This window comes from Nannobrachium achirus (assembly GCF_963921795.1).
Source record: "Nannobrachium achirus genome assembly, chromosome: 9".
In the NCBI taxonomy this organism is placed as follows: domain Eukaryota; kingdom Metazoa; phylum Chordata; class Actinopteri; order Myctophiformes; family Myctophidae; genus Nannobrachium; species Nannobrachium achirus.
The window spans coordinates 16,718,690-16,743,841 of record NC_137818.1 but is presented as its reverse complement, the minus strand read 5'-3'; positions in this window follow the sequence as shown (position 1 = coordinate 16,743,841).

The window sequence follows — 25,152 nt, the reverse complement described above, 5'->3', positions numbered from 1 at the left end:
AGTTGAGAAAAAAACTTTTAAGGCCCGTACACATTGAGCAGATCCCGGAGCTGATTCATCCCGATCAGATTTCGGAATGACCCCCCGGGAAAATCGTTCGGTCGGCCCTGGACTCGGTCTTGGGTTTGTACGGTACCCCGACACGATCGGATTATGTTAATGGTATTTTTATGGCCTCGGGACTCGTCGGAAGCTCTTCCGACAATATCAAACTTGCTTGATATTCTCGGGCCATCGGGTAGAAATCCTTTACAATTATTGTCGTCTGAATGAGCACACAGGATTGCTTCAGATTATATCAAGCCAGCTCCTCCTCCCTTTTTTTTTGCTGCGCAGAGTGTAGGCTATTCTATCACCTCACAAAAAAAGTCTTTCCCCACGACAACACGTGGGGATAATATCTGTTATATTTATATAAGATAGGCTAATGATATATTTGGATATATATATATAAGATAATAATACATCTCGGAGTTGGCTGTTGCATGCCTCTCTTCTAACATCTAATCAAATCACAATATGCGAGGCACCCATGTATTAAGGGCTCTAAATTGACCTAGTGTAACTTGACAGTGTATGGAACCAAGTGAACCCTACAGGTAAATGTTCCTTTTTGGACCGTTGGTTGACGGCTTGGATGAGGCAATGGATTTTAATAAATCAATGATATTGGAGATGCGACACTCTCAGACGTGTCTTGCTGGATGCGCATCACATTGCACACTGCGAAAGTTTGGGTACAAACCGCAACATTCCAGAAGAGTGGCAGTATTAATCTTTTAAAATATGTATAGTGAATGAAATCATACTGGACGACTGCATTATTATGCCCTTCTTAACTATGCGTAAAAGGTATACAATTTACACCTAGCCTACCAGAGGAGCGAGACGCGCGCTGGGATCCTTTCCACTTCATCACAGATGCAATATCTGTTCTTATTTTTATAGTTATCTAGTAGGCATGCAGAGCCAGATGTCTCGCTTGCCAAAACATAACTGAATATATAATTATAATATCTATAAAGTGAGCAGCGGCCAGTGTGCGCACAGTAGGTACCTAAGACAAAGGGCATAGGCTAGGTTTTGGGTTTTACCAACAACACAAGATCAAAATGTCGTGAGCGCTAATATTTCAACACGCATGATTATGAAACCAAATGGAGCCAAACAGCGGTTTCATTTTACGCCCTCAAGAAGATTAATAGGGTCCATTTGGTTACCATTTGGTCTCCATCATTAAGCTGGGGATCACCTGGAACACCCTCATTGTCAAAACATTAAACAGGGCATGGAGATCCAAATCCAATGTCCCAGAGAGAGAGAGAGAGAGAGAGAGAGAGAGGTCCTGTCGGGTCCAGCATTTTGAGGTGGAAACATGGAGAATTATGATCCAGCATTTTGAGGTGGAAACATGGAGAATCATACATTTGCTGAGAGTGAGAACCATAAGTTTAATGTAACTTGGAGTTGGAGGAGAGCAGAGCTGGAAATTATTATTAGCGAGTCTAGAATCAGCTGCGGATCTTAATTGGTTTGTCCTACTTTTACGCTTTTTTGATTGATTGATTGATTGATTAATTTTGTGTGTGTGTGTGTGTGTGTGTGCGCGTGTGCAGATTCCGTCAGATTAATCAGTGAGAATGCTTTCAGGTGAGCCTTTCTCCGCGCTCAAAGGCCAAGGAAAAAAAAGAGAGAGAGAGAGATTAAACTTGAACTCTGTCGGTCTGACTGTCCCACCGCCTCATCCAAGCCTTCAACCAACTGTCCAAAAAGGAAAATGGACATGTAGGGTTCATTTAGTTCCATTACACTGTCAGGGTATTGCATATCACCTAAAACCGGATTAATTCTTCAAAATGTGGACTACATCACATCACAGATGCAGCACTCAAGGTAATTAAATGTCAAACCAAACCTCACCGTTGTGACTCCGACCAAGCCAAATATATTATTAGCCTATCTTATATAAATATAATAACGATATTATATATCCCCACGTGTGGGGAAAGGCTTTTTTGAGAGGTGATAGAATAGGGTGGTAGAATAGGGTGGTTGGGCCCATTAAATATAAAAAAAAAACTCTTGAGGCTGCGCAAAAAAAGAAAAGGAGAAAAAAAAGCAAAGGGGCAAATACACGTTATAGCCTACACAGTATATGTAGGCTGGTAACGTGTCCGTTGGCTTCACGCTGGTCGCAACGACTTCACTTTTAGCGTTTCTTGGTTATAGACCTATTCATTCTTTATTTTTTATTCTATTGGTCGGCAATGTGCGAGCCCATGGCACCATCCGCGACCCCACGTTGGGTCGGGACACATAGTTTGAGAACCACTGTGCCACTTTCTCAATCCGTGGAGGCTGGAGCCTTGTTTCTTTATTCAATCAACTGCCAGAAAAAATAAAATAAAACTTTTTCCCCACTCATCTCTGGCCCGAGATCGCTAGGGGTGGTCATCCAGGATATCTGGCTCAATTGAAAAGGTATCAGATATTTCACTTGGCACAGCGGGATATACCGGGCCCGAATTCAAGACAGAGGATCGCTGTCGTTTGAAATGACCACCGATAAACCCCCCGGGGACGAGATCTGATTTTAGCCTCGTCTGGGGGGCCTCTTACAGGCGAATCCACGTTCACCCCCACGGCTCCCGGACTAAAGCCTCCAGGGTTCTTTGTAGACACCTGTGTCTTGTTGAGTCCCCATTTTTAAACCAATCCAGTACCTTTGATTTGTGCAGGGCTGAGCATGGATCAGATTGTAAATACCAATATATTTATTTCACAGCAGATAGTCTACATATTACATTTAAAATCATCCTTAACCCTTAAATTCAATACATTATTTCAAATGACTAAATCTTGTTTTATTTGATGGCGTCCCTGCCCTGGCATTTTGCCTTTATGCCCTCAAAAATTGGACAACACAAAAGGCCAAGTGGCCTTGCCCCTAAAATGATGAAATTCCAGGCCTGCCCCATCTCTAAATAATTTGTTCCAGCAGGGACCTCCAGAAGCAAAGATTTGAGTAAAAAAGGTTTGCTTCAAAATAATACCCATTAGGCTATATCCAAGATTTGCAGAAACTTTCACGATTAAAAATATAGCAGATCTACAAGCTCTTAGCATGGCACATTTCACGCTATGCGCTTGTGCCATTTTTGAAAAGCCAATGCTATTTAGCTCAGATCTAAAATGTAAAAATGTACACTGTACACAATACCAGTAAGACTCCCTAATCGGGAGATAAGCGACCGTTGGTCGCTTATCTCCACAAATAGGCCAAAAGTTTGTTTTACCAATTATTACACTCTATGTGAACATTTACATCAACAAATCCCAAGTACTATGCAGAACGACCCATTTCAAGTTTTTAATGTACAACAATATTTAGAAAATAGGTCTACAAGCTGACAGTCCTCGTCCCTTATATTCCCATAGGTTATATGGAGATCTCAGTGTTTGTCAGTCCTTGTTCATTTATGCCCATATATGGACATCTCTACATCTACTGTAACAGTCCTTGTCCCTTTATGCCCATATATGGAGATCTCTTAACTGTAAGTCCTTGTCCCTTTTATGCCCATATATGGATATTCCTGATGTCATCAGTATATGAACATATATGGGCTTTCTGATATGCCCATATATGGAGATCTCTTAACTGTAAGCCCTTGTCCCTTTTATGCCCATATATGGATATCCCTGATGTCATCCGTATATGCCCATATATGGGCTTTCTAATATGCCCATATATGGAGATCTCTGTATCTCCATATATGGGTATAAAAGGATACTTCAGGTCTGACATCAGGTTTGTTTATATTGGGTTGCTAGGTTTGACATCACAAACTCTATGGGCCATCTGACCTAGAAATCTATATTTGGGCATAGATGACTCATCGTGACCTCATCACACGTCGACCGCACGTGTGACGTGCGGTCGACCGCACGTGTGACCGACGGACGGCCGGTGGAGGTTTTCATACTAAACTGCGACCTTACGGTCGCAATCAGATGTCCCACAGCCACATTTTGGGGAAAAGGAATCTCTTAGCAATTTAGGGTATCTTCAGCTATCTATCACATGGATTTAATGGTTTGCTGTGGATTTAATTTGCTGTGACACAACAGGTGAATAAGTTGATAGCATGAAAATGTACTTTTACAAGCAAAAAACTATTTTTGTGGGGGGGGAAAAAGAAGCATGTTTACCACAGCACCATGAGGTCCTCTCCTTCATGGGAAGGGGGACATTGCTGAAAATATAATGGTTGCATGACCACAAATGTGTTATATTGCCTAGATACAGGGGTTGTCTCACTTCACTTTAACCAGTGTCTCACACTCCCCTCTTTAATGGACTAAAGACGTTGAAATGTGGTTGAAATATAAACGTCTAGTTTGTGGCCGTTGAAATGAGGTCTAACCATAAACAGTCCAGACGTCTAAAATATGCGTCTATGGCTCATGAGAAACGGCTAAATCATAGTAATATCGAGGCTCATATGAGCTAATATAAATTAATCTATGTGCTGTATTTATCTAACAGTTACACACCATATCCAGCAGGTGGCGAAAGGTTACACTGCTTAGATCTGTGATGGATCTGCGTGCATCCTTTGGGACTCCACGTTGGCCCGGAAGCGGAAGTAATTGTGTGACGAGAGGTGTTGTTTATTTTCTTTCAGCGTAATGGTGGAAACCGTAAAACGTCTCATAAAGGATGTAAAACGAGTAAAATGGAGTCTGTACGGTTGTCGATAAATGAACACATGACGTCGGTGGGAGAGGAGATATTGTGTGTTTTGGAGAAACGGCGTGGTGTTGATGTTTGTAGTGTGAAGCTTAATGTCAGAGTGTTTGTGTTGGAACGTCTCAGTTTGGCTGCTGAGTTCGTGTGCAACCTCTTCCAGAGAGAGATGGAGACACTAGAAACTCTGCTGGAGATACGAAACAAAATGCTGGACGTGATGCTGCACCCACACACATTACACCGAGCGGGTAGGTTCATGCTCCGTCACCCTATGCTTCATGTCCCTCAAAGGGGAAATCTCGCTCTTTCGACCGTCATTTCGACAAAGGAGCGTCGGGAGGGTTAGCGACTCACCCCACTACGGAGGTTAGGTTTAAGGGTTGAGTTTAGTTACAAGTAGCCTAGCTACAAGTAGCAGCTTAGTTACAAGTGTAACGGAGGTGATCCGAACCTCCCCACCCGGCTTCGAACCCGGGTCTCCCGCGTGAAAGTCCAATATCTTAAAGGACAACTTTGTTTTTTTACAACAAAGGTTCATATTTTAGATTGTAATTAGGGAAAAGAAAAAGTGAGTGTAAAAATGTTTTCATTTGCTTCGTTCTATTGTTTTATTGCGTTTACCATGCCAAAATGTGGGGCATGCGTACAAGTGGCTAAATATGTCTTTTTAGACACAATAAGCCAGCAGTTCCTTTGTTGCTATTTACAGTAACACTTCTAGCTCCCATAAGTCACATCCAACCATGAAAGGTTGCGTTGTATCTTGAGGATGGGCTTATTCTGTGTAAAATTACATATTTAGCCACTTGTACGCATGCCCCCAACCACTGAAATAAGAATCTCCAAAACAATAGAAAGAAGTAAAATCATTTTAACAATCATCTTATATATTATTTAAATACAATCTAAAATATGAACCCTTGTTGTAAAAAACTTTTTTAAAAGTTGTCCTTTAACTATCACTCCAAAGGGATATCCCTATGTAACGAGAGCAGATACCAGAGTTTTTTGCCCACCCCTACTATCAATGGAGCTTGTTGCAATTTAGAAGCAGATGGCATCTTAAGTTGCTTTAAGTGTCTTCTGTCTGTGTGTAAAGTTTCCCCTGAACATGAGATGGAGAGGATCCCCAGTCTGGTCCAGGAGGAACCACAACCTCCACAACATGAGGAGAGGAGTTCCAGGCTTGTCCAGGAGGAACCACAACCTCTACAGATTAAAATCTCAGGTAAAACAATTAATAAGTAAATAACAATGATAATAATAATAAGCAGTAAGACACCCTTAGGACGAGAAGCAACTGCGCCTTAAAGCACATGGGTGCGTGCACATGGGCTCATGCACATGGGCGCTTTGGCATGTACTGTATACCCTTCTGCTAAGCTGGTCAACGGAGCTGTAGTTCCAGACTATATAGCACTCGAAAATAATTGATGAGCTACATGCAGCGTCAAAATAAGGAACTCGTCAAACTCGGTGGAAGTCATTAAATGATACCTCTTTGACTGCCAACATTGTTTTTCGATTTATGTTGTTCCTGCCACGCTTTAAGAGATTTTTACTAACCTACCACTACTTCAAAAACGTGTCAGGTGATCTTCCGGTTAACAAGGAAATAATTGGTGATCCATAAGAAAGCGAAAAGTGCTAGTGTCGCTTTCCATTTAGAAATTAAGCATTTATTTAAAGCACTATGGTTTAGGAATTAAGCATTTATTTAAAGCTACTCCTACTACCACACCTACGAAACAGAGGTAGCACTTAATAATTTGCTTGCTTTCATTGTAATCTTTTCCCCAGGCATCATGCACCTCCCTGTGTGTAAAGAGGAGGTTTCCCCTGAAGCAGAGAGGAGCCCCAGTCTGGTCCAGGAGGAACCAGAGCCTCCACACATTAAAGAGGAGCAGGAGGAGATGCACATTAAATATGAACAGGAGGAGATGCACTTTAAAGATGAACAGCAGGAGCTACAAATCAAAGTGGAGCTACTTCAAAGACCAGCAGCAGTACAAAGTGAAGGTGGTGGTGGTGCAAACCGAGAGACAGAGCCTGTAGCCAGCATCTCAACTGAACACGTGAAAACGCAAGCTTATCTAGCGCACTGGGTACAGTCACAACCAACTAGTGATGACCAGCTCCTCTCTACACACTGTTTTGAATCTGACATCACTGAGAACCATGATGAGTTGGAGACCAGTGTAGATCAGTCACCTTTAAACACACTGTCACTGTCACAGTGCGTGTCTTTGAGCAACAAGATGTCCCAGGACCTGAAATCATCAAAAGAAATTCACTCCATGCGGAGTCACACAGGGAAGAACAATTTTAATTGTACAGTCTGTTGCAAACTGTTTAATCGTAAGGGAACTCTGAAGCAACACATGAGGACTCATGCAGGTGAGAAGCCCTTTATTTGTACATTTTGTAGAATAGACTTTAGTCAAATATAAATAAATAAAAACACATGAGGACTTGCAGTTTGTTTCTAACCCTTTGATCCAAATGCACGTCTGAAGATATCATCAATGTCAGGAGATAATCATTTATGTCTAACATGTTCCTTTGTTATTTTAAAACATTTTAAAATTGTGAAAATAAAATGGAGTTTCTAAACGCTTTACAAGTTGTGAAATTGTAGATCAGCTATATTCACTACTTTTGCGTGACACTCTAGGGCAGTGGTTCTCAACCTTTTCATGCATGAGTACTCAAACACACAGATAGTGGAAGCCGGCGACAGGTACAAACATACATAACACTGGCCAAAAGTAAATGTTTCCAAAATTAGGAAACCAAAAGTAACACTTGAAACTAAACTTAAGAATAACAACAAAACAGGAACTTGAGACACTGCTAAAAGGCTATGCCTCCATGAGGCCCCTGACAGCTCTCCCCTGATGCTGTCTCTTACTAGCCTCAAGCCAGACTGAACTTCCACTCACCTACAACATGCCTGATCTTAAACATGTAGGGCAAACCAAGCACAAAAGTAAATTGCATCAATTAGCTCAAACGAGGCAAACCACGGCTCATAAGTTGATCTACAATTACATATGCTTCTTTAACGTATTTTCAATAACTTTAATTCAACATATATTGCAGGTGCCAAACATACAATAAATAAATACAAAATAACCAGAACAGACACCCCTCCTCCTCTACAGTGCTTGGCCCATTCCAATCAACAGGATTGCCAGCACTGCAGAGGAGAGACAGGTGACCAACACATAATTTTACTTCAGTGACAACAAACTCACATACACAGTTAAATTACTTAAAAAATGCAACACAATTGAACAGTCACTTCCAATCCAGCTGGTGTTGTCAATTGATCAGATTGACTTAGCTGTGAGGTGTGTGTATGCATGTATAGGGCATGGCTGCCCCGTGACAGGACCATTATTTTAAAAATGAAAATAGTAAAGTATAATACTGATATTTTTTTATGTATTAATCTTTAAATAATAGCTATAAATGTTGTTTGTTTACGGGTTGGGACTGTGCGTGCATTGATTTAATATGTGTCCACCTTTAAAGTATATATATTTTTTTTGGATATTCATTCATCTTCAAATTTGTGTGCATTGTTGTTAATTAGTGGTTGGACAACTTTCCAACTTCACTCAGAAGTGCCCTCAAGTGTCTGTGACATATTCTAACTAATGACACAATTTGTTTTGACTGTTGACTCTCTGTGACAAACATAGTTGAGTTTAAAAAAGGACCCCGATTGAAACAAGCCCAAAAGCTTTCAGGAGGTGTTTATCCTTATAAATTAGTTGACGTGACAGTAAACTGTACTGTAATGAAACGATACCTTTTCCTATGCAAACTTCTAATGAGTCTTCAATCAATCGAAATGCATAACTCTCACGTTGCGTAGTGTAGTATGCAACTAAGCAATGTCCATGAAATATAAATGTGCTGACTCAATAATTTCAGTGTTCAAAGGGCAAGCCATGTGACATGACATCATGTATCAAAGCTTGTTTGTAATGTAACATTATTGTCTGGGTATTATTACAGCAAAGGTGACCGGGAGGATGAGGAGGAGAAAGACTCCACGTCAGGATGCTGTGAGTTAAGCTTCCCATGTTTTCTCAAATGTATTTTATACAATAGTTTGTTCTGACTGAGTAATTGGGTTGGTTAAGAGGCACTCCATGAGTGCTGAAAATCACGACCTCTCACAGTATGTGTTCCAACAGTCGCAAGACTCGCAAATGGAAATGGTAACGGTTAAAGAGGTGGTGCCATAGTTTTGTACTTTTTGCACTCCCCCCGCGCCCCCTAGTGGCGAAAATGAGAAGCTTCTGGGAAGATTAGTGTCTATGAAGTTAACATTATTCTAATAGGCCACCGGGAGGGGTTATAATGTGCAGATTTGTTTTCCCCGTGTATTTGTGTTCACTTACGGAAAGCTGAAAGACAAACACAGATTAAATGACATCATAAACTCATCCCCTCCCCTTTTACCATTCACCCAACACTGTGGGTGAATGCTTGGTCACCACCCACCTGACAACCAGGCATACCTAATGAACTGGTAGGTGTGGCCACAATTTTAACTCTTTCTGTACACTTTTTCAGAAAGTGTACAGATATATATATATATATATATATATATATATATATATTTAATCTCCCACCTAGTATAATCATAATAACTGATCATCATGTTTTAGGGGAGAAAAAAAATCATGGCACTGTATCTTTAACTTTTGCTTGCTAGCTTAACACTAGTTACAATAACTTGAGACTTAGGGTATATTTCTTCATTAGAGGAGAATTCCAGACCCCGTAATCTGATGTTACAATATCCTACAACAAAGTGGTACAGTTTTTTCTTTTATTGTATCCCAAGTCCCCTGCAGCGAGCGGTGGGGTTTATTGCTAAATCGCTTATTTGAATCGCCAAAAAAGAAAAAAATGTTCATAAGGACCAAATACTTTCCACAGTGTTTGTGTACCAAGTTAGCTGATATGAACCAACGTTCGCGATCAAAGCTGCCATGAAAAAAAAAAAAAGAACTGTACCACTCGTTACGGATATTATATCAGATTATGGTAAGAAAGCGGGTAGTCTGGAATTCTCCTTTAACACATATTTCAACGGGTTCACAGCATTAGTTGTAGTAACCGGTCAGCTGGGTCATTGTAGACGTGTAGCCTACATCTGCACAACTGTGAAAGGCCTACGCATAAAATGTTATGCTACATGACTCATTACCCCCGTCTTCCTTTATTCATGACATGGTTGCGCTGCCAGACAGGTAACTAGACAACATTACATCTCCTCTGTACAATTTCAGGCACCCTGTGAAGAACGATCTGACCCGAAGTTAAAAGAGAGTGAGCCATCGTCAGAAATGGCAAGTTGTTCTTCATTGTCACATCATTGTTATTTGCTGTATTCGTCACCTTTTAATGTATTAGAAATGGTCTATATTTCCGGGCGCCCGCTGGCCCACTGGCCTACTGGCATTGCCACATAAGCATGGATGCCTGGCGGCGGCGCCGGTTCACTGCAGCTCAGGTTAGATTCCCGATCCGGATGACCTTTGCCGCGTGTCCCCATCTCTCGCCCGATTTCCTGTCAGTCTACTGTCCCATCCAATAAAAGCCCAATAACAAATCTTTCAAAAAAAGAAAAAGAAATGGTCTATATTTCAAGCTCATTACTTCTGTCTTCCTTTATTCCCGCTAACTATTAACTAATATGTCTGCCATACACATGGCATTTGCTGTAACCCGTCACATAGCCTTGTTAAATAATAATTGGACACTTTACATATATATAATGTACAACCATCCAACCAACAAACAAACAAACAGACAGACAACCAAACAACTATTTGAAATAAACTGAGGGAATAGGTGTAATTTCAAGGCAGCCTTAAAATAGTTCATTGGGAGAGGTACTGTGGAGCCAGGGTATTTTCAGAGCTTCCTTGCTCCAGACCAGTGGTTCTTGACCTTTTCAGGCCGCGACCCCCAAAATAATCATATTTTAACTGGGGACCCCCAAACTCTGACGAGCACTAAGAGTTGAAGCATTACATTTTGTATAACACGGTTCTATTGTGAAAATAGCAGATCTACATGCTCACAACGCCTCGCGTGGAGGTTGTAGTTTGGCAGCCAAGGAGAGTGTGTGCAAAATTTGGCATGGATTGGACCGACTGACAGCCAGGGAAGGTTTTGATAGTAACTGCGACCTGACGGTCGCAATTGAAAAGTCCTTAAATTGTCACTTTAGAAATGTGCAGATACACTCAATTTGGCCAATGTTTAATTTGTCATTTTAGAGGTATTAAAAAGTCCTTAAATTGTCCCTTTAGAAATGTGCAAATACACTCTATACCAGGGGTCTTCAACGTTTTCAGGCCGGGGACCCCCAAACTGATGGGGAGATGGACCAGGGACCCCCTACCACCTCGTAGGGTGGGGGGGTCGGGGCTACGACATATTTTTTATTTTAAACATGTACAAGTTACAGCGAGCAGGGTGGGCCGTACCACTACCATTTCTAAACACTACTTATTAACTGAGAACCAATGTCAATAATAGCAACAATCTGTCAATTGCATAGTAATCATGTATTCAAGCTATTCAAAATGGATAGAATCATGATTTATTTTTTAACATAAATGTGAAAAAAGCAAAAAAAAAAAAACATTTTTTGAAATCTTTTTTTTTTTCTTTTGCAATAATTTCGCGGACCCCCTGAAGTACCTCCGCGGACCCCCTGTTGAAGACCCCTGCTCTATACACTTAAACTTTATGTTGGTTTGTTTACTGTTTAGTGAGAAAACTGTTTCACATTAAGCTAATCATCTGAGGGTCCCGACCCACAGGTTGAGAACCACTGCTCCAGACTATATGACTGGAAGCATTTGAAAATTGTGGGAGGCAACAGTCAAGCCAAGCGAGACTACCTGTAACACAATGTTTGTGGAACGAAAATTAATTATTTCATCTTACAATAATCTCAACTTTGTGCTTGTCATTGATTCCTTCACAGGAAGTCTGTGGTGGTACTGATGTTACAATGACAGAGGTCTGTGCAACTCCTGCAGCATCAAAGGACAACACTGTAGGTTGAAAGTACACTTGTAATATCATGATTTTACATCCTGTTCTGTGTGATCTTAATGATGTGCTCAATCATGCGTACCATTTTGTAATACTGTAGGTCAGTGGTTCACAAACGTTTTAACTCGAGACCCAGAAGAGAAATTAGAAGTTTGCTAGGGACCAAAACTAGTGAAAATAGCCTATCTACAAGCTCACAACGCTTTGCTTTTTGCCACATTGTGAGCTTGTAGATCGGCTATTTTCACTACTCCTTAAACAATTGTTTTCTAATTTCTGGAATTTATAAGATTCGTCTTTTATTTATTCGTGAAATTACTGAAAACAATCACTGAATTTGTATTTTAATACGTGAAGGATTATGCTTTTTTGGCAATGATTTTTGAAATAAAATGTTTGGAAATCATAATTTAACAAAATGTAGATAACAAAAATAAATAACGGGTCCCATAAAAATGTGTCCGACCCACAAATGGGTCCGGACCCACTGTTTGGGAAAGAGTGCTGTAGGTGGTGGCTTATCTTTCTGGTGCTGTTAACATCATGAGGAAGGCAGTGCACACACATCTGTGACCCAGGTGCAAGACAAGCAAAAGTATCCTAAAATAAGAGTCAAATTTGCTGCAGAAAAAGCGTTGCTGTGTTTGATTGCGTCGTCAACTTTGTTAACGTCTTACTTTAAACCACACTGCTGTCCGGGTGTGGAACAGCCTACCCGAGCATGTGGTCGACTCCATCACTGACAATGGCCTTCAAGCCTTTAAATGTAGAGTTCATAGACATCTCTTGACCACCCTTCACATTAGTCAGTTTAAGCAGCCCATTTCTACAACCGCAACGCAAGACTACGGCTGCTATGACGTAATCGCCGTAGCAGTCAAAGTCGTTAAGCAAACAGCCGTTGGCGACGGGGTCCCACCCCTTTTACTGAACTCTTTGGTTCCGTTAGACGCTACGTGGGAAGGGACCTTCTGGCGTTGTAGAGACAGCTGCGACGGCGGCAGGTTTATCTATCGAGCGCTGATCATTTCCGGTTACCGTTGTCATCTGCCGTTGCACTTGTAATGTCATGATTTTACATCCTGGCATAACCTGGTTCTGTGTCATCTTAATGACTTTTGAATGTTTTTGAGAACCTGATACAGAAACTTGTATCAAGCTGCAAACATGAATTACGAGGACACCATTTCTCATGCGGCCCCTTATGCATTTCTTCACATAATGGGTTTCACAAAATGGTTATGTGTTATGTTAAAGCTTCTCATGGTCATAGAAAACAACTCATAGAATATCTAGGTCTAGAAAATGTAGAATTCTCACATGAAAGTCATGATATTGTGACGTGTATAATGAAATTAATTGAAGCAGTAATCACCATACAATTATGAAGATGAAGTGTGTAAAGTTTAATACTAAGGATATGAGCATATCCATTTAATAGTTAACGTATTCACTGTCCTTGAAGGATTTTATACAGATTTTTTAGTAAGCCCAAGATGCCATTGATTTCTTTTTAATTATTAATGCATTTATCAAACACTTAAAACGATCTGCATCTGCTGTAAAAAAAAAAAAAAAAAACACAATCCAACATGAAAAAACACATCTCCTTTCGCTCTCATGTTAGATTTAGCAGGAAGACATCCATATCTCTGTTTCCTGTTTTTTTTAAGTTAGTCTGTGGTCTAAACAGGCTAACTTAGGTAGACTACCCCCCCCTTAACCCCCAAGGAGAGTCAAAGGGCATATGGCTTTACTGTGGGAACGCAGCCTTAGGCATCCGATTATATGTTTATATACGGTTTGTTTGTTGTTTATTTTCTGCTTAGGATGTTGTACCTTCCAATGATGGCTATTCCTCTGAGGATGACTACCTACCTGACAATACATCAAATCAACAATACACTGAACAAAATAGTGATAGTGAAGAGATATCCATGGAACAGGAGGACATGGATGCTTCCAACTCTGGCCAATTTGGCATTGATGATGCCCTCACACCTGATGGAGAACCCTGTTTTGACGATGAACCTACTGCCAGCAATACCCAGAGTCTTTTAACAAGAGCAACAGAGTCTTTTTCAACTGAGACTGCTGCACTTCCAGAAGTCGCTTCTTGCACTCAAAAGAACTACTGTTATGTTTGCAAAACGCCACAATCTAAAATATCTCTTCACTTTCAAATGCACAAGAACGAAGAGCCTGATATTGCTGAAGCATTCTCCTTTCCTAAGCACTCAAAAGAGAGAAAAGGGTTACTTGAGAAGTTGCGGAAAAAAGGCAATTACGAACATAATCAAGAAGTTATGAGAAATCATAGTGGACCATTGAAATTAATAAGAAGATCAAAAACCTTGGTGACTACCAAAACCCATGTGCACTGTTTATATTGTAAAGGCATGTTTAGCTGTCAAGATCTGTCGCGTCACACGCGCAAATGCACATCAAAGTCAAAAACTGATGAACCTACTACAAGCAATACCCAGACTCTTTCAACAAGTGCAAAAGAGTATTTTTCAACTGAGACTGCAGCAGCTCGAGAAGTCGCTTCTTGCACTCAAAAGAATTACTGTTATGTTTGCAAAACGCCGCAATCTAAAATATCCCGTCACTTTCAAAACCATGAGAATGAAGAGCCTGATATTGCTGAAGCATTCTCGTTTCCTAAGCACTCAAAAGAGAGAAAAGGGTTACTTGAGAAGTTGCGGAAAAAAGGCAATTACGAACATAATCAAGAAGTTATGAGAGATCATAGTGGACCATTGAAATTAATAAGAAGATCAAAAACCTTGGTGACTACCAAAACCCATGTGCACTGTGTATATTGTAAAGGCATGTTTATCCGTCAAGAGCTGTGGCGCCACACACGCAAATGCCCATCAAAGTCAAAAACTGAAGGTAATGCTGAGAACAAAGTCTTGGTTCTGGCTGATATTGCACAGTCAACTATAAGCCAAACTATCTCCCCTGGCCTGTGGAATCTCCTCGGAAATATGAGGCAAGATACCGTAGCATCTATCGCACAAAGTGACATCAGCATACTGCAGTTTGGCCAGTGTCTCTACAACAAGCATGGGAGTGATACAAGCAAATTTGAGTACATCAGAACAAAGGTTCGGGAAATGGCCAGAGTGTTGTTGACCTTAAGAGATAAATATTCTATATTTAACTTTGATGATGCTGTAAATCCAAGCAATTTTAACAAAATCATTGGAGCTGTCAAAGCAGTGGCTGGATATAATGAAGAGACACACTCATATGGTAGAACAAGTGTTGCCCTGAAATTGGGATACTCGCTCAAAAAGATTGGTGACATTATTCACAGCAGGGCCATTGTAGCAGAGGATGCAAATTTGATTAAAGCTGCGGAACGATTCAAACAACTCTGCACAAATGAATGGATAGGACCGACTGAATAAGAATGTGTGCTGAATCCTGACAAGAACCCTTACCCACGACACATACGTGGATTTCATCCAACTTTTATTTATTCTCGAAAAGACATTGAAGCCCTCATTTGCAGTGCCGTCGATAGTTCTGATACATTGTTCATATTGTGTGTGTGTGTGCGCACAGACACACACGGGATCAGTGTTTTAAGCCCAAGATTGTTCTTTTGCCTAAACAAAAAGTTGAAAATAACTGTTTGAAGGCATTATTATGTATATTTTTAAGCATTGAAAACCTAAAAGAGGACGAGTCTCTACAGGCGGTTACATGTCTCCATTCCGACATCCCCCCATACCTAAATCTAACCTCTATGTAAGTGCTGCCACTCCGACAATAAGAAGTCAATGTCGGAATGGCAGCATGTCGCAGGCATATGCAGAACTTGGTAGTGTGACACTTGCCCAAATAATCATCTTTAATTGATGTCATGCAGTCTCAGATAATAACTCTTGATTCGTTCCAGACAAGTAAAGACACAACTGAGTTCCATAGAGACATAGCAAGCACACGATTATTCTGTTGTTGTCTCTTTACAGAACCTGATAGTGTCAGGTTGGTGGAAGGAATCACTGACTACTGATAATCTTGACTACTGATAATCTGGAGATTTTACAAAGTAAATTGTGATGCGAGTCAGGAACGATGCAAGTTGGAAATGTATGCCCCATCTGGTTATGCAATATAAATTGTATTCATTATACCCATAATTTGAGATTTATCTATTTTGTCTGGAGACAATTTAACAATAAAAACGTGATGTATTTAAAGTGTTTGATCAAGTCTCTCTTGTGTGACGAATTGTGACAAATTATGAAAGTAAGTACAGAATGTAAGCTTTCAGATGTGTTATTTATTGAAATAGAACATATTTTAAGAAAATATGGTTATTTGAAGTTTGTTCAGTCGGAACAGTCCAAGCAGAGAAAACTGCTTGGACTAACAGGGCCTGTTAATGGGCGTTGATAATGGATAATTTATTCAGCACCTAACCACACTTTTTCTCTCTTCTCAATAGCCTAGAGACCAGTGGTTCTCAAACATTTGTAATTTCAATAACCTTTAATTTTGTAGCCTATGCATTAGCATTATGCATGCATTATGTTTCCAGAATTGTTTTGACATAGTTCGATTCATGAGACACCTATGCATTCCCAGTTCAAGAGGCTCCTATGCATTCCCTGTTATTTGAGTTAATTCATTGATCAAATACTTTAACAGTTTGCACAAAGCACAGAGGTACAGTTACACAATAACGCTAAAAGAATAACACAAATAACTCTGTGGTCCTACAGTATGTATTCAATTAATCAGGATATATAAAGACAAAATACTATACAAGAAAATACTCATTCATACTAGGAGCAGTAAAAGTGTATTTACAGAAGAAAAGGGGGGGAAAATAACAGTGGGGGGTCATTTACTTTGGCCAGGTAGAAGACATGTCTAGATCCAGTTGCAAATTGCAGAAAGGGGCTCTTAAATGGCGAGGGTAAGGACCATTTGTCTGTTGTATCATGTATCAGCAAAAATGGTTTATTTGTGTGTGTGTGTGTGTGTGTGTGTGTGTGTGTGTGTGTGTGTGTGTGTGTGTGTGTGTGTGTGTGTGTGTGTGTGTGTGTGTGTGTGTGTGTGTGTGTGTGTGTGTGTTAGAGGATGACATTTTGATGAATTTTCACTCCTGTCCCGTCCCACTCCCGCAGAAAAAATCCTGTCCCATCCCAATCCTGGGCTAGAGTGGGGAAAAAAATCCCATCCTGTCCCACTCCTGTAAAATGACTCCTGGTCCCATCCCGCTCCTGGTCAAAATCACTCCTGTTCACATCCCGCTCCCGAAAAAAATATAAAAAAATAAAATCGCGCAGATGTTTTTCTATTTTGATCCATATTATATTTGATATCATGTTTATTATTTTATAATGTATAATCTTATAATGTTCGCAGTTCAAAACCTCACTTTCCTGTGCAATTTATTTCTGCGATTTGATGAACTGGTCTGGGATGATTCCCGCTCCTGCCCACTCCTGTTGATTTTCAATCCTGTCCTGTCCCGATCCTGGCATTAATACAAATGTGACTCCTGTCCCACGGGAATCCCGCGGGACCCACGGGAACGGGAATAAAATGTCATCCTCTAGTGTGTGTGTGTGTGTGTGTGTGTGTGTGTTTTATTTTTACATATTGTTCAAATAACTTCTCCTCTGTATGAATGCTCATCATCAGATGGGCATTTTGAACACATCATTTGCCAAACCGCACCTAAAGGTGCTATGTATGTTTTACCACGCGCACGTGTTGTCTTACGTCTTGTCTGGCTTTGTGTGTATGTCCCTGTGTGTGTCCGTAATGGCACAAAACTCCATGATGAATGGCGATAACTAACGTCACAGAAATTGTAAAATGTATTCTACTTGCATAAATATAATATTTTCCCCAAATAAGCAATATGTGATGTTAATGAAATTAGAAATACAATGTTTTCCAGGTATAAAGACAATTGTGTATTGATTAGCGATGTTAACAATTAACAATTAATCTAAAATCGATTATTATTATTTTTTGTTCACCTTTTTTTGCCTAGTGAAAGTTACAGGTATGGTGTGTGTGTGTGTGTGTGTGTGTGTGTGTGTGTGTGTGTGTGTTTTATTTTTACGTACTGTTCAAATAACTTCTCTAGGGGTTAGAAAATAACAAGGTAGTGCTTTGTTACTCCATTGATGCTAACATCCAGTGGGTTTTTGAGAGCACTTTTACGGGAGCTGTCTCTACGGTACACACCCGCGCGACCCCTCGCGCCGCCGGGAAAAATGGGGCGAACGGGAACGTCCGGAGCAGTATAAGAGTTAACCAAATACAAAAAGAAAAAAAGAAAATCTGCTTTAAGTAGCATGCGAGGGGTCAAACTAGGGTTTTTTCATGATGCTGAATCCATTGCAAGCATGTGTTATGCACAAAAAACATTCCTTGGCTAAAAACGCCCCGACAAAATGATGGTTTAGTGATGAGTCATCACTTTTCCAGTTGTGTGGGTGCCATTACAACTGTGCCTCACAACTATAGGTCTACATGTCCACAATAAGGTGGAACTTTTGAATTTCTAATCAAGTCGCTAGTAAGTATATGAAGGAACAGCGAGGTGCCAAAGTTATCAGATGTGGGTTTTAAAAGTTAATTATCTGCATAACTACAAAACATTTCAAAGTGAAATCACACATTAAAATGTAACCTTACTGTGGACTTGCATGCTTGAGACTTTTACTTTGAAATAATTTGTAGTTTTTGAAATATTTAACTTTAATGACAATGGCCTTTTAAAGGAGAGAAAGTCAAGCCATCAGTGTGTGTATCGGGTGCTTGTTCAGATGCAGAGGTGCTGGCGCTGGGACAAGATCCCATGACCTTCTCATGATGGGTCAAGCACTTTCCCAACAGAGCTACTATGACTCAGAATGTGTGAGCGCCAAATGCATTAATAAAGACATTTAGAGTCACCCATGTAGACTATATGTTTGCATCGAAATTTCCCAAAGTATAATGGCTCATTGAACTGGGAAGACTGGGGTTTGAACATGGCACCTCTAAGCTGAAGAACTAATCATAAGACCACAATACCACCTCTCAGGCTCACTTGGTGCATGTCTCTTATTTAACATTTCCTCTTTTTTTTTTTCAAGGCTAGAATAATAGAAATAGGAGGGGGAAAAAACAATTCAAAACATTAAGAGAGCTGTGCCCTGAGTTCGTAAAAATATAAGTTCATTAAAAATCAAATTATGTGTGGGCCCCTCCTCTGTTGTCTACAGTTGCTTTATTGGCCCACAGATGATCATCATGGCTTCAAATCTGAGCTGGGTAGTGCGCGTGGGGAGGGAGGGGGTCTATGGTGGAGGGTGGGGGGCCCTAAAAAATGATCGGCCAGGGGCCGAGATGAGAGAGAGAGAGAGAGAGAGAGAGAGAGAGAGAGAGAGAGAGAGATGTAACCAAATTAGTGTTAATTTCATCGACTAACACTATGGCGACATTTTTTTGTCGACTGACTACCCATTTTTTTCACTGAAGAAAACTAAATAAAAACTAGACTAAACTAAGATATGATGACTAAAACTAAGACTAAATGTACTGACAATTTGAATTTCGTCAACAAATAAAAACTAGACTAAAATATTAGGGAGGGACTAGTGAACACTGGTGTGTGTGTGTGTGTGTGTGTGTGTGTGTGTGTGTGTGTGTGTCTCTGTCTGTCTGTCTGTCTGTCTGTCTGTCTGTCTGTCTGTCTGTCTGTCTGTGTGTGTGTGTGTGTGTGTGTGTGTGTGTGTGTGTGTGTGTGTGTGTGTGTGTGTGTGTGTGTGTGTGTGTGTGTGTGTGTGTGTGTTTCCAGGAGCTGAGGGTGCTAATATTCGGACGTTATGTCTCTCCTGGAGTTATAAGGCAGAGTCATATGGCTCTCGTCTCGCTGGTTGAGCCCCAACGTCCATACTAGGCTCAAAACATGTACAAATCAATAAGTTGCTCACCGCGTCGTCGAAACAGCTTTATATCTACCGGCGAGCCCACTCGTTGGCATGTGTTAGTAAGTCCATATGTATCTAATAAATTAATGTTTACTCAAACTTCTCCGAGACTCACGTTTCCTCGAACGCTTCAGAACTACAGAATGTTGGAATACTTCCGCATACAAAAACGTCATGTCCTAGTATGAGCGAATCGCAACGGCGATCAACGTCACGTGATATGTTCGGCCATTTTTACCCAAGCAGTTCAAAAACAAGGAAAGCGATGAGACTCGGAGAAGTTTTAGTAAACATTAATTTATTAGAAACATATGGACTAACACATGCCAACGAGTGGCCTCGCCGGTAGATATAAAGCTGTTTCGACGACGCGGTGAGCAACGTATTGGTTTGTACATGTTTTGAGCCTAGTATGGACGTTGGGGCTCAACCAGCGAGAGCCATATATGACTCTGCCTTATAACTCCAGGAGAGACATAACGTCCGAATATTAGCACCCTCTCCTGGAAGTTATTATGGCTAGTGAGTGTGTGTGTGTGTGTGTGTGTGTGTGTGTGTGTGTGTGTGTGTGTGTGTGTGTGTGTGTGTGTTGTACATGTGCTTGCAGCTACTGGGCTGGTGGGTCTGACCAGACAATGTTAGGTTCCCACTAGCCTCGGAAACCCAGACTTTTATTTTGGCGATAGGTTCCCTGCACTAAACAATTTGAACTAGAAGTCTAAGTTTATACCTAAAAAATGGTCTACCAGAGGTATAGATATGCAAGTTTTTTTAGACGTCTAAACTTAGACTAGACGTCTAATATACGTCTAATAGACGTCTAAGTTTATACCTGGGTCTTAATTTAGACGTCTAATAGACGTCTATATTTAGACCTTAACGGCCGGACGTCTATTAGAAGTCTAAATTTAGACCCAGGTATAAACTTAGACGTCTATTAGACATATATTAGACGTCTAGTCTAAGTTTAGACGTCTAAAAAACTTGCATATCTATACCTCTGGTAGACCATTTTTATACGTATAAACGTAGACGTCTAGTATAAGTTTAGACGTATATTAGACGTCTAATATACCTCAAAATGTTTGCTGGGTTATACTGGGATAACCACGTGATTTCTTGTTGTAGCCTACTGTACTGGGTTGCTTGAACTCGAATAATTGGTTCTATGGGGCTTTTAAGCCGTGACATCATTTGTAGTCAAGTCAGACCTCCAAGCAGATTTATTGTCAATATGGGCAGTGCTGTGTCCCTCACTATTTCAACAGATATCCGAGACAAAAATACAGACTAAAGTATAATTCTACCACTTTCCTGTCAACAAGAAAAGAAGAAAAATGTGTAAAGAGTAAAAATAGTAAAAAGATTTACGGGCGCTGGTGCCTTTTGGCACCAAAAGTTCTCCTCTGCCAACAAAATGATGTCAGACTTGAGAGCCCCATAACCAGGTGTGGTCTTGTTGTACTGTATTCCTTGCAATTGTGTTTTTCATCAAAACGATGAGAGAAAATGCTATATGAAATCATTTTAGATATTATTGCCAGTCTATGCTAACATTAGCAGGTTAACATGGCTCTTTGAGAATGCACATTGACCCTGATTTGACCACACAGGCAATCAACAGTACTAATTGTTAGGCACCTGTAACAAACACTTTTCTTGTCTGTCTTGTTTATGTCTGTCAACTGGCCTGGTATCAAGTAATTCTCAGTAGTACTGTAGGTACTGGGTAGATCCTCTCCCCCTCATGCTAAACTTAAATTACTTGTTAAGTTCCACTTCTCCTCAAAAGGGCAAATTACTGTCCATCCTGAATGACAGGCCTAATATCATTGCATGTTGGCAATGTGCAATAAATAATAGTAAAAACCAATGTTCAGAAGCATTGTCATAATTTTCCTTTCTTAAGTTCCCAATGATTAAACTGTAAGCCAGTGTTTTAGACATAGACCTATTGCATTTTGTTTCTACATAATGGTTAAAAAGAATCACACAAATAACTGTGGTTTTTGATTGATTGAAGACTTTATTAGAAGTTGGCATAGGAAAAGGTACAGATTCATGACGGTACAGTTCACTCACTGGCACACTGGTCATACAGTATGTATTCAATTAATCAGGATATATAAAGACAATACTATACAAGAAAATACTCATTGATACTAGGAGCAGTAAAAGTATATTTACAGAAGGGGGGGAAAAAAATAACAGTGGGGGGTCATTTACTTTACATGTCTAGATCCAGTTGCAAATTGCAGAAAGGGGCTCTTAAATGGCGAGGGTAAGGACCATTTGTCTGTTGTATCATGTATCAGCTAAAATGGTTTATTTGTGTGTGTGTGTGTGTGTGTGTGTGTGTGTGTGTGTGTGTGTGTGTGTGTGTGTGTGTGTGTGTGTGTGTGTGTGTTTTATTTTTACGTACTGTTCAAATAACTTCTCCTCTGTATTAGGGATGGGACAATATGAAAATTTCATATCACGATTATTGTGACCAAAGATATTGTGATTTACGATATTATCGCGATAATCAAAAAAAAAATTCCACCATCCTGGGGCGGAACATTTTCCAAAAACATTTGATAGAGAGTGAAAAAAAGACAGTATCAAGTACGTATATTATACCTTGGCTTTTACCAATTATAGAGGATTTAAGTTGTACCGGATATGCAGCTCTGCAAATAAAAGGTGGACGACAGAGGACGATATCACGATAAATTAAATCTCCACGATAAGATTAAATCGCAATAAACTATATCACGTATCGTCCCGTCCTGTATGAATGCTCATCATCTTCAGATGGGCATTTTGAACACATCGTTTGCCAAACCGCAACTAAAGGTGCTATGCTCTATGTTTTACCCTGCGCATGTGTTGGCTTAAATTAGACCTGGTTTTGAAGCGTTTACTGCAGGTGGGACATGAGTATGGCTTCCCCTCAGTATGTTGACTCTCCATGTGTCTTTGTAGACTTGTCTTTTGCCCAAATCGTTCCGCACAAAATGTGCATCTAAAAGGTTTTTCTCCTGTATGAACCCTCATGTGTATCTTTAGATAACGCTTGTCACTAAAACTATTGCCACAAGCTGTACACTTGTAGGGTTTCTCTCCTGTATGAGTCCTCATGTGTGGCTTTAAACTCCTCTTCTGTCCAAAGTCTTTTCCACAAACTGTACAACTAAAGGGCTTTTCCCCTGTGTGCGTCTTCAGGTGTGATTTCAGTTCTGCCAATAATTTAAAACCTTTGCCACAAACTTCACAAATGCAAGACCTTGTGTCTGTATGCATTTGTGTCATGTGTGGTTTTAGATGACTGCTGTGATAAAAGCCTTTGCCACAAACTGTACATGTAAAGGGCCTTTCCCCTGTATGCATCCTCATGTGCACTTGTAGACTGCATGTCTGCCTAAAGCCTTTGCAACAAACCGTACAAGTAAAGGGCTTTTCCCCTGTATGAACCCTCATGTGTGTTTGTAGATTAGACTTCTGTTTAAATGCCCTTCCACAAACCTCACAAGTAAAGGGATTTTCCCCTGTATGAACCCTCATGTGTGTTCGTAGACTAGACGTCTGTTTAAATGCCCTTCCACAAACCTCACAAGTAAAGGGATTTTCCCCTGTATGAACCCTCATGTGTTTTTGTAGATCAGAATTTCGACCAATTACCTTTCCACAAACCTCACACTTCTTCCCTATGTGACTTCTCATGTGTTTTTGTAGTTTAGACTTCTCATTAAATGCCTTTCCACAAACCTCACAAGTAAAGGGCTTTTCCCTATGAACCCCTCTCATGTGTCTTTGTAGATCAGCCTTCTGACCAGATACCTTTCCACAAACCTCACACGTAAAGGTCTTCTTCCCTGTGTGACTTCCCTGTGTGACTGAGTGAGTTTGTTTTGATGATTCTAGGTCCTGGGACGGTTTCTTGCTCAAAGACAATCTTTGTGCTTCCACATTTTGTGTCGTTTGTGATTCCAGTATGTTTAAAGCTAAACGTCCTTCCCTGGTTTTCTCCCAATCCTCATCGATAGCTTCAGAGTCAGATTCAGAGCAGTGTGAAGAGAGCTGGTCATCAGCAGTTGATTGTGATGTCCCACTGTCCTCGGCATCAGCCTGTGTTTCCATGTGTTCAGCTGAGGTGCTGGCTACAGGCTCTGTCTCTCTGTTTTCATCATCATCTTCGCTTTCCTCTTCTAGTAATGTCATAATTGACCCATCAGCCTCCTCTGATCTTTGAAGTAGCTCCTCCTGTTCTTTACTCAGTAGAGGATCTGTTTCTTCCTGGCTCCTCGCCTGTTGTTCAGGGGCAACCTCCTCTTTACACACAGGGAGGTGCAGGAAGTCTAGGAAAAAGACACATTAGAGACGAACAAAAACATTTGATGTTAGATCTTTAAAATGTTCCATGGACATTTTCCTGTGTTATACATGGGCAACTGGCGGCCCGGGGGCCACATGCGGCCCCCACCTTCACTTAATGCGGCCTGCAGGTTGATATCGGAATACTGCTTCCAAACATGCAAACATGACCAGATTGAATTACTTTAGTCTAGATTAGTAGCTTACCTTTTTAAATGTCCAATGTATATGTGTTTGCGTTCATAAAGCTAGCAAAATAACATATAAATGCATTTGAAATTAAATAAAAATCTGACTTTTCAGGTTCCAATTAATCTTAAAAAACAGCTAAACCTAATTTAGGACCTAATTTAGCACCGCAACGCGTTTTGAGCTTGTAGATCTGCTATTTTTTGCTATTTTTGACTGTATATGCATTGTGGCCCTCTGGACTAAATGTGAAAATATAGTGGCCCTCTCCACCATCAAAGTTGCCCACCCCTGCTCTGTGTTATAGCTGTGGGTCAGATATGATGGATACTGTTGACTTATGTTTTGCTTGTGCTTTGAGGTGGGATAATGTCATGAATCTGAAACAACACCTTTACTGTGCTATTGAGCGGTGCTAACCACTCCTACGTCTGGCCTTTTGCGTAGTCCCTGTGTATGAGTGTCCATAATGGCACAAAACTCCATGAATGGCGATAATAACTAACGTCACGGAAATTGTAAAATGTATTCTACATGCATAAACATGATATTTTCTCAACTAAGCTATGTGATGTTAATGAAATTAGAAATACAATGTTTTCCAGTATTGATTAGGGATGTTAACAATTAATCTAAAATCATCATTATTATTATTTTTTGTTCACCTTTTGTTTTGCCGAGTGAAAGTTACAGGTATGGTGTGTGTGTGTGTGTGTGTGTGTGTGTGTGTGTGTGTGTGTGTGTGTGTGTGAATGAGAGAGAATATTACATCATATTCAAGGGCTTTTGGAAAGAAATTAG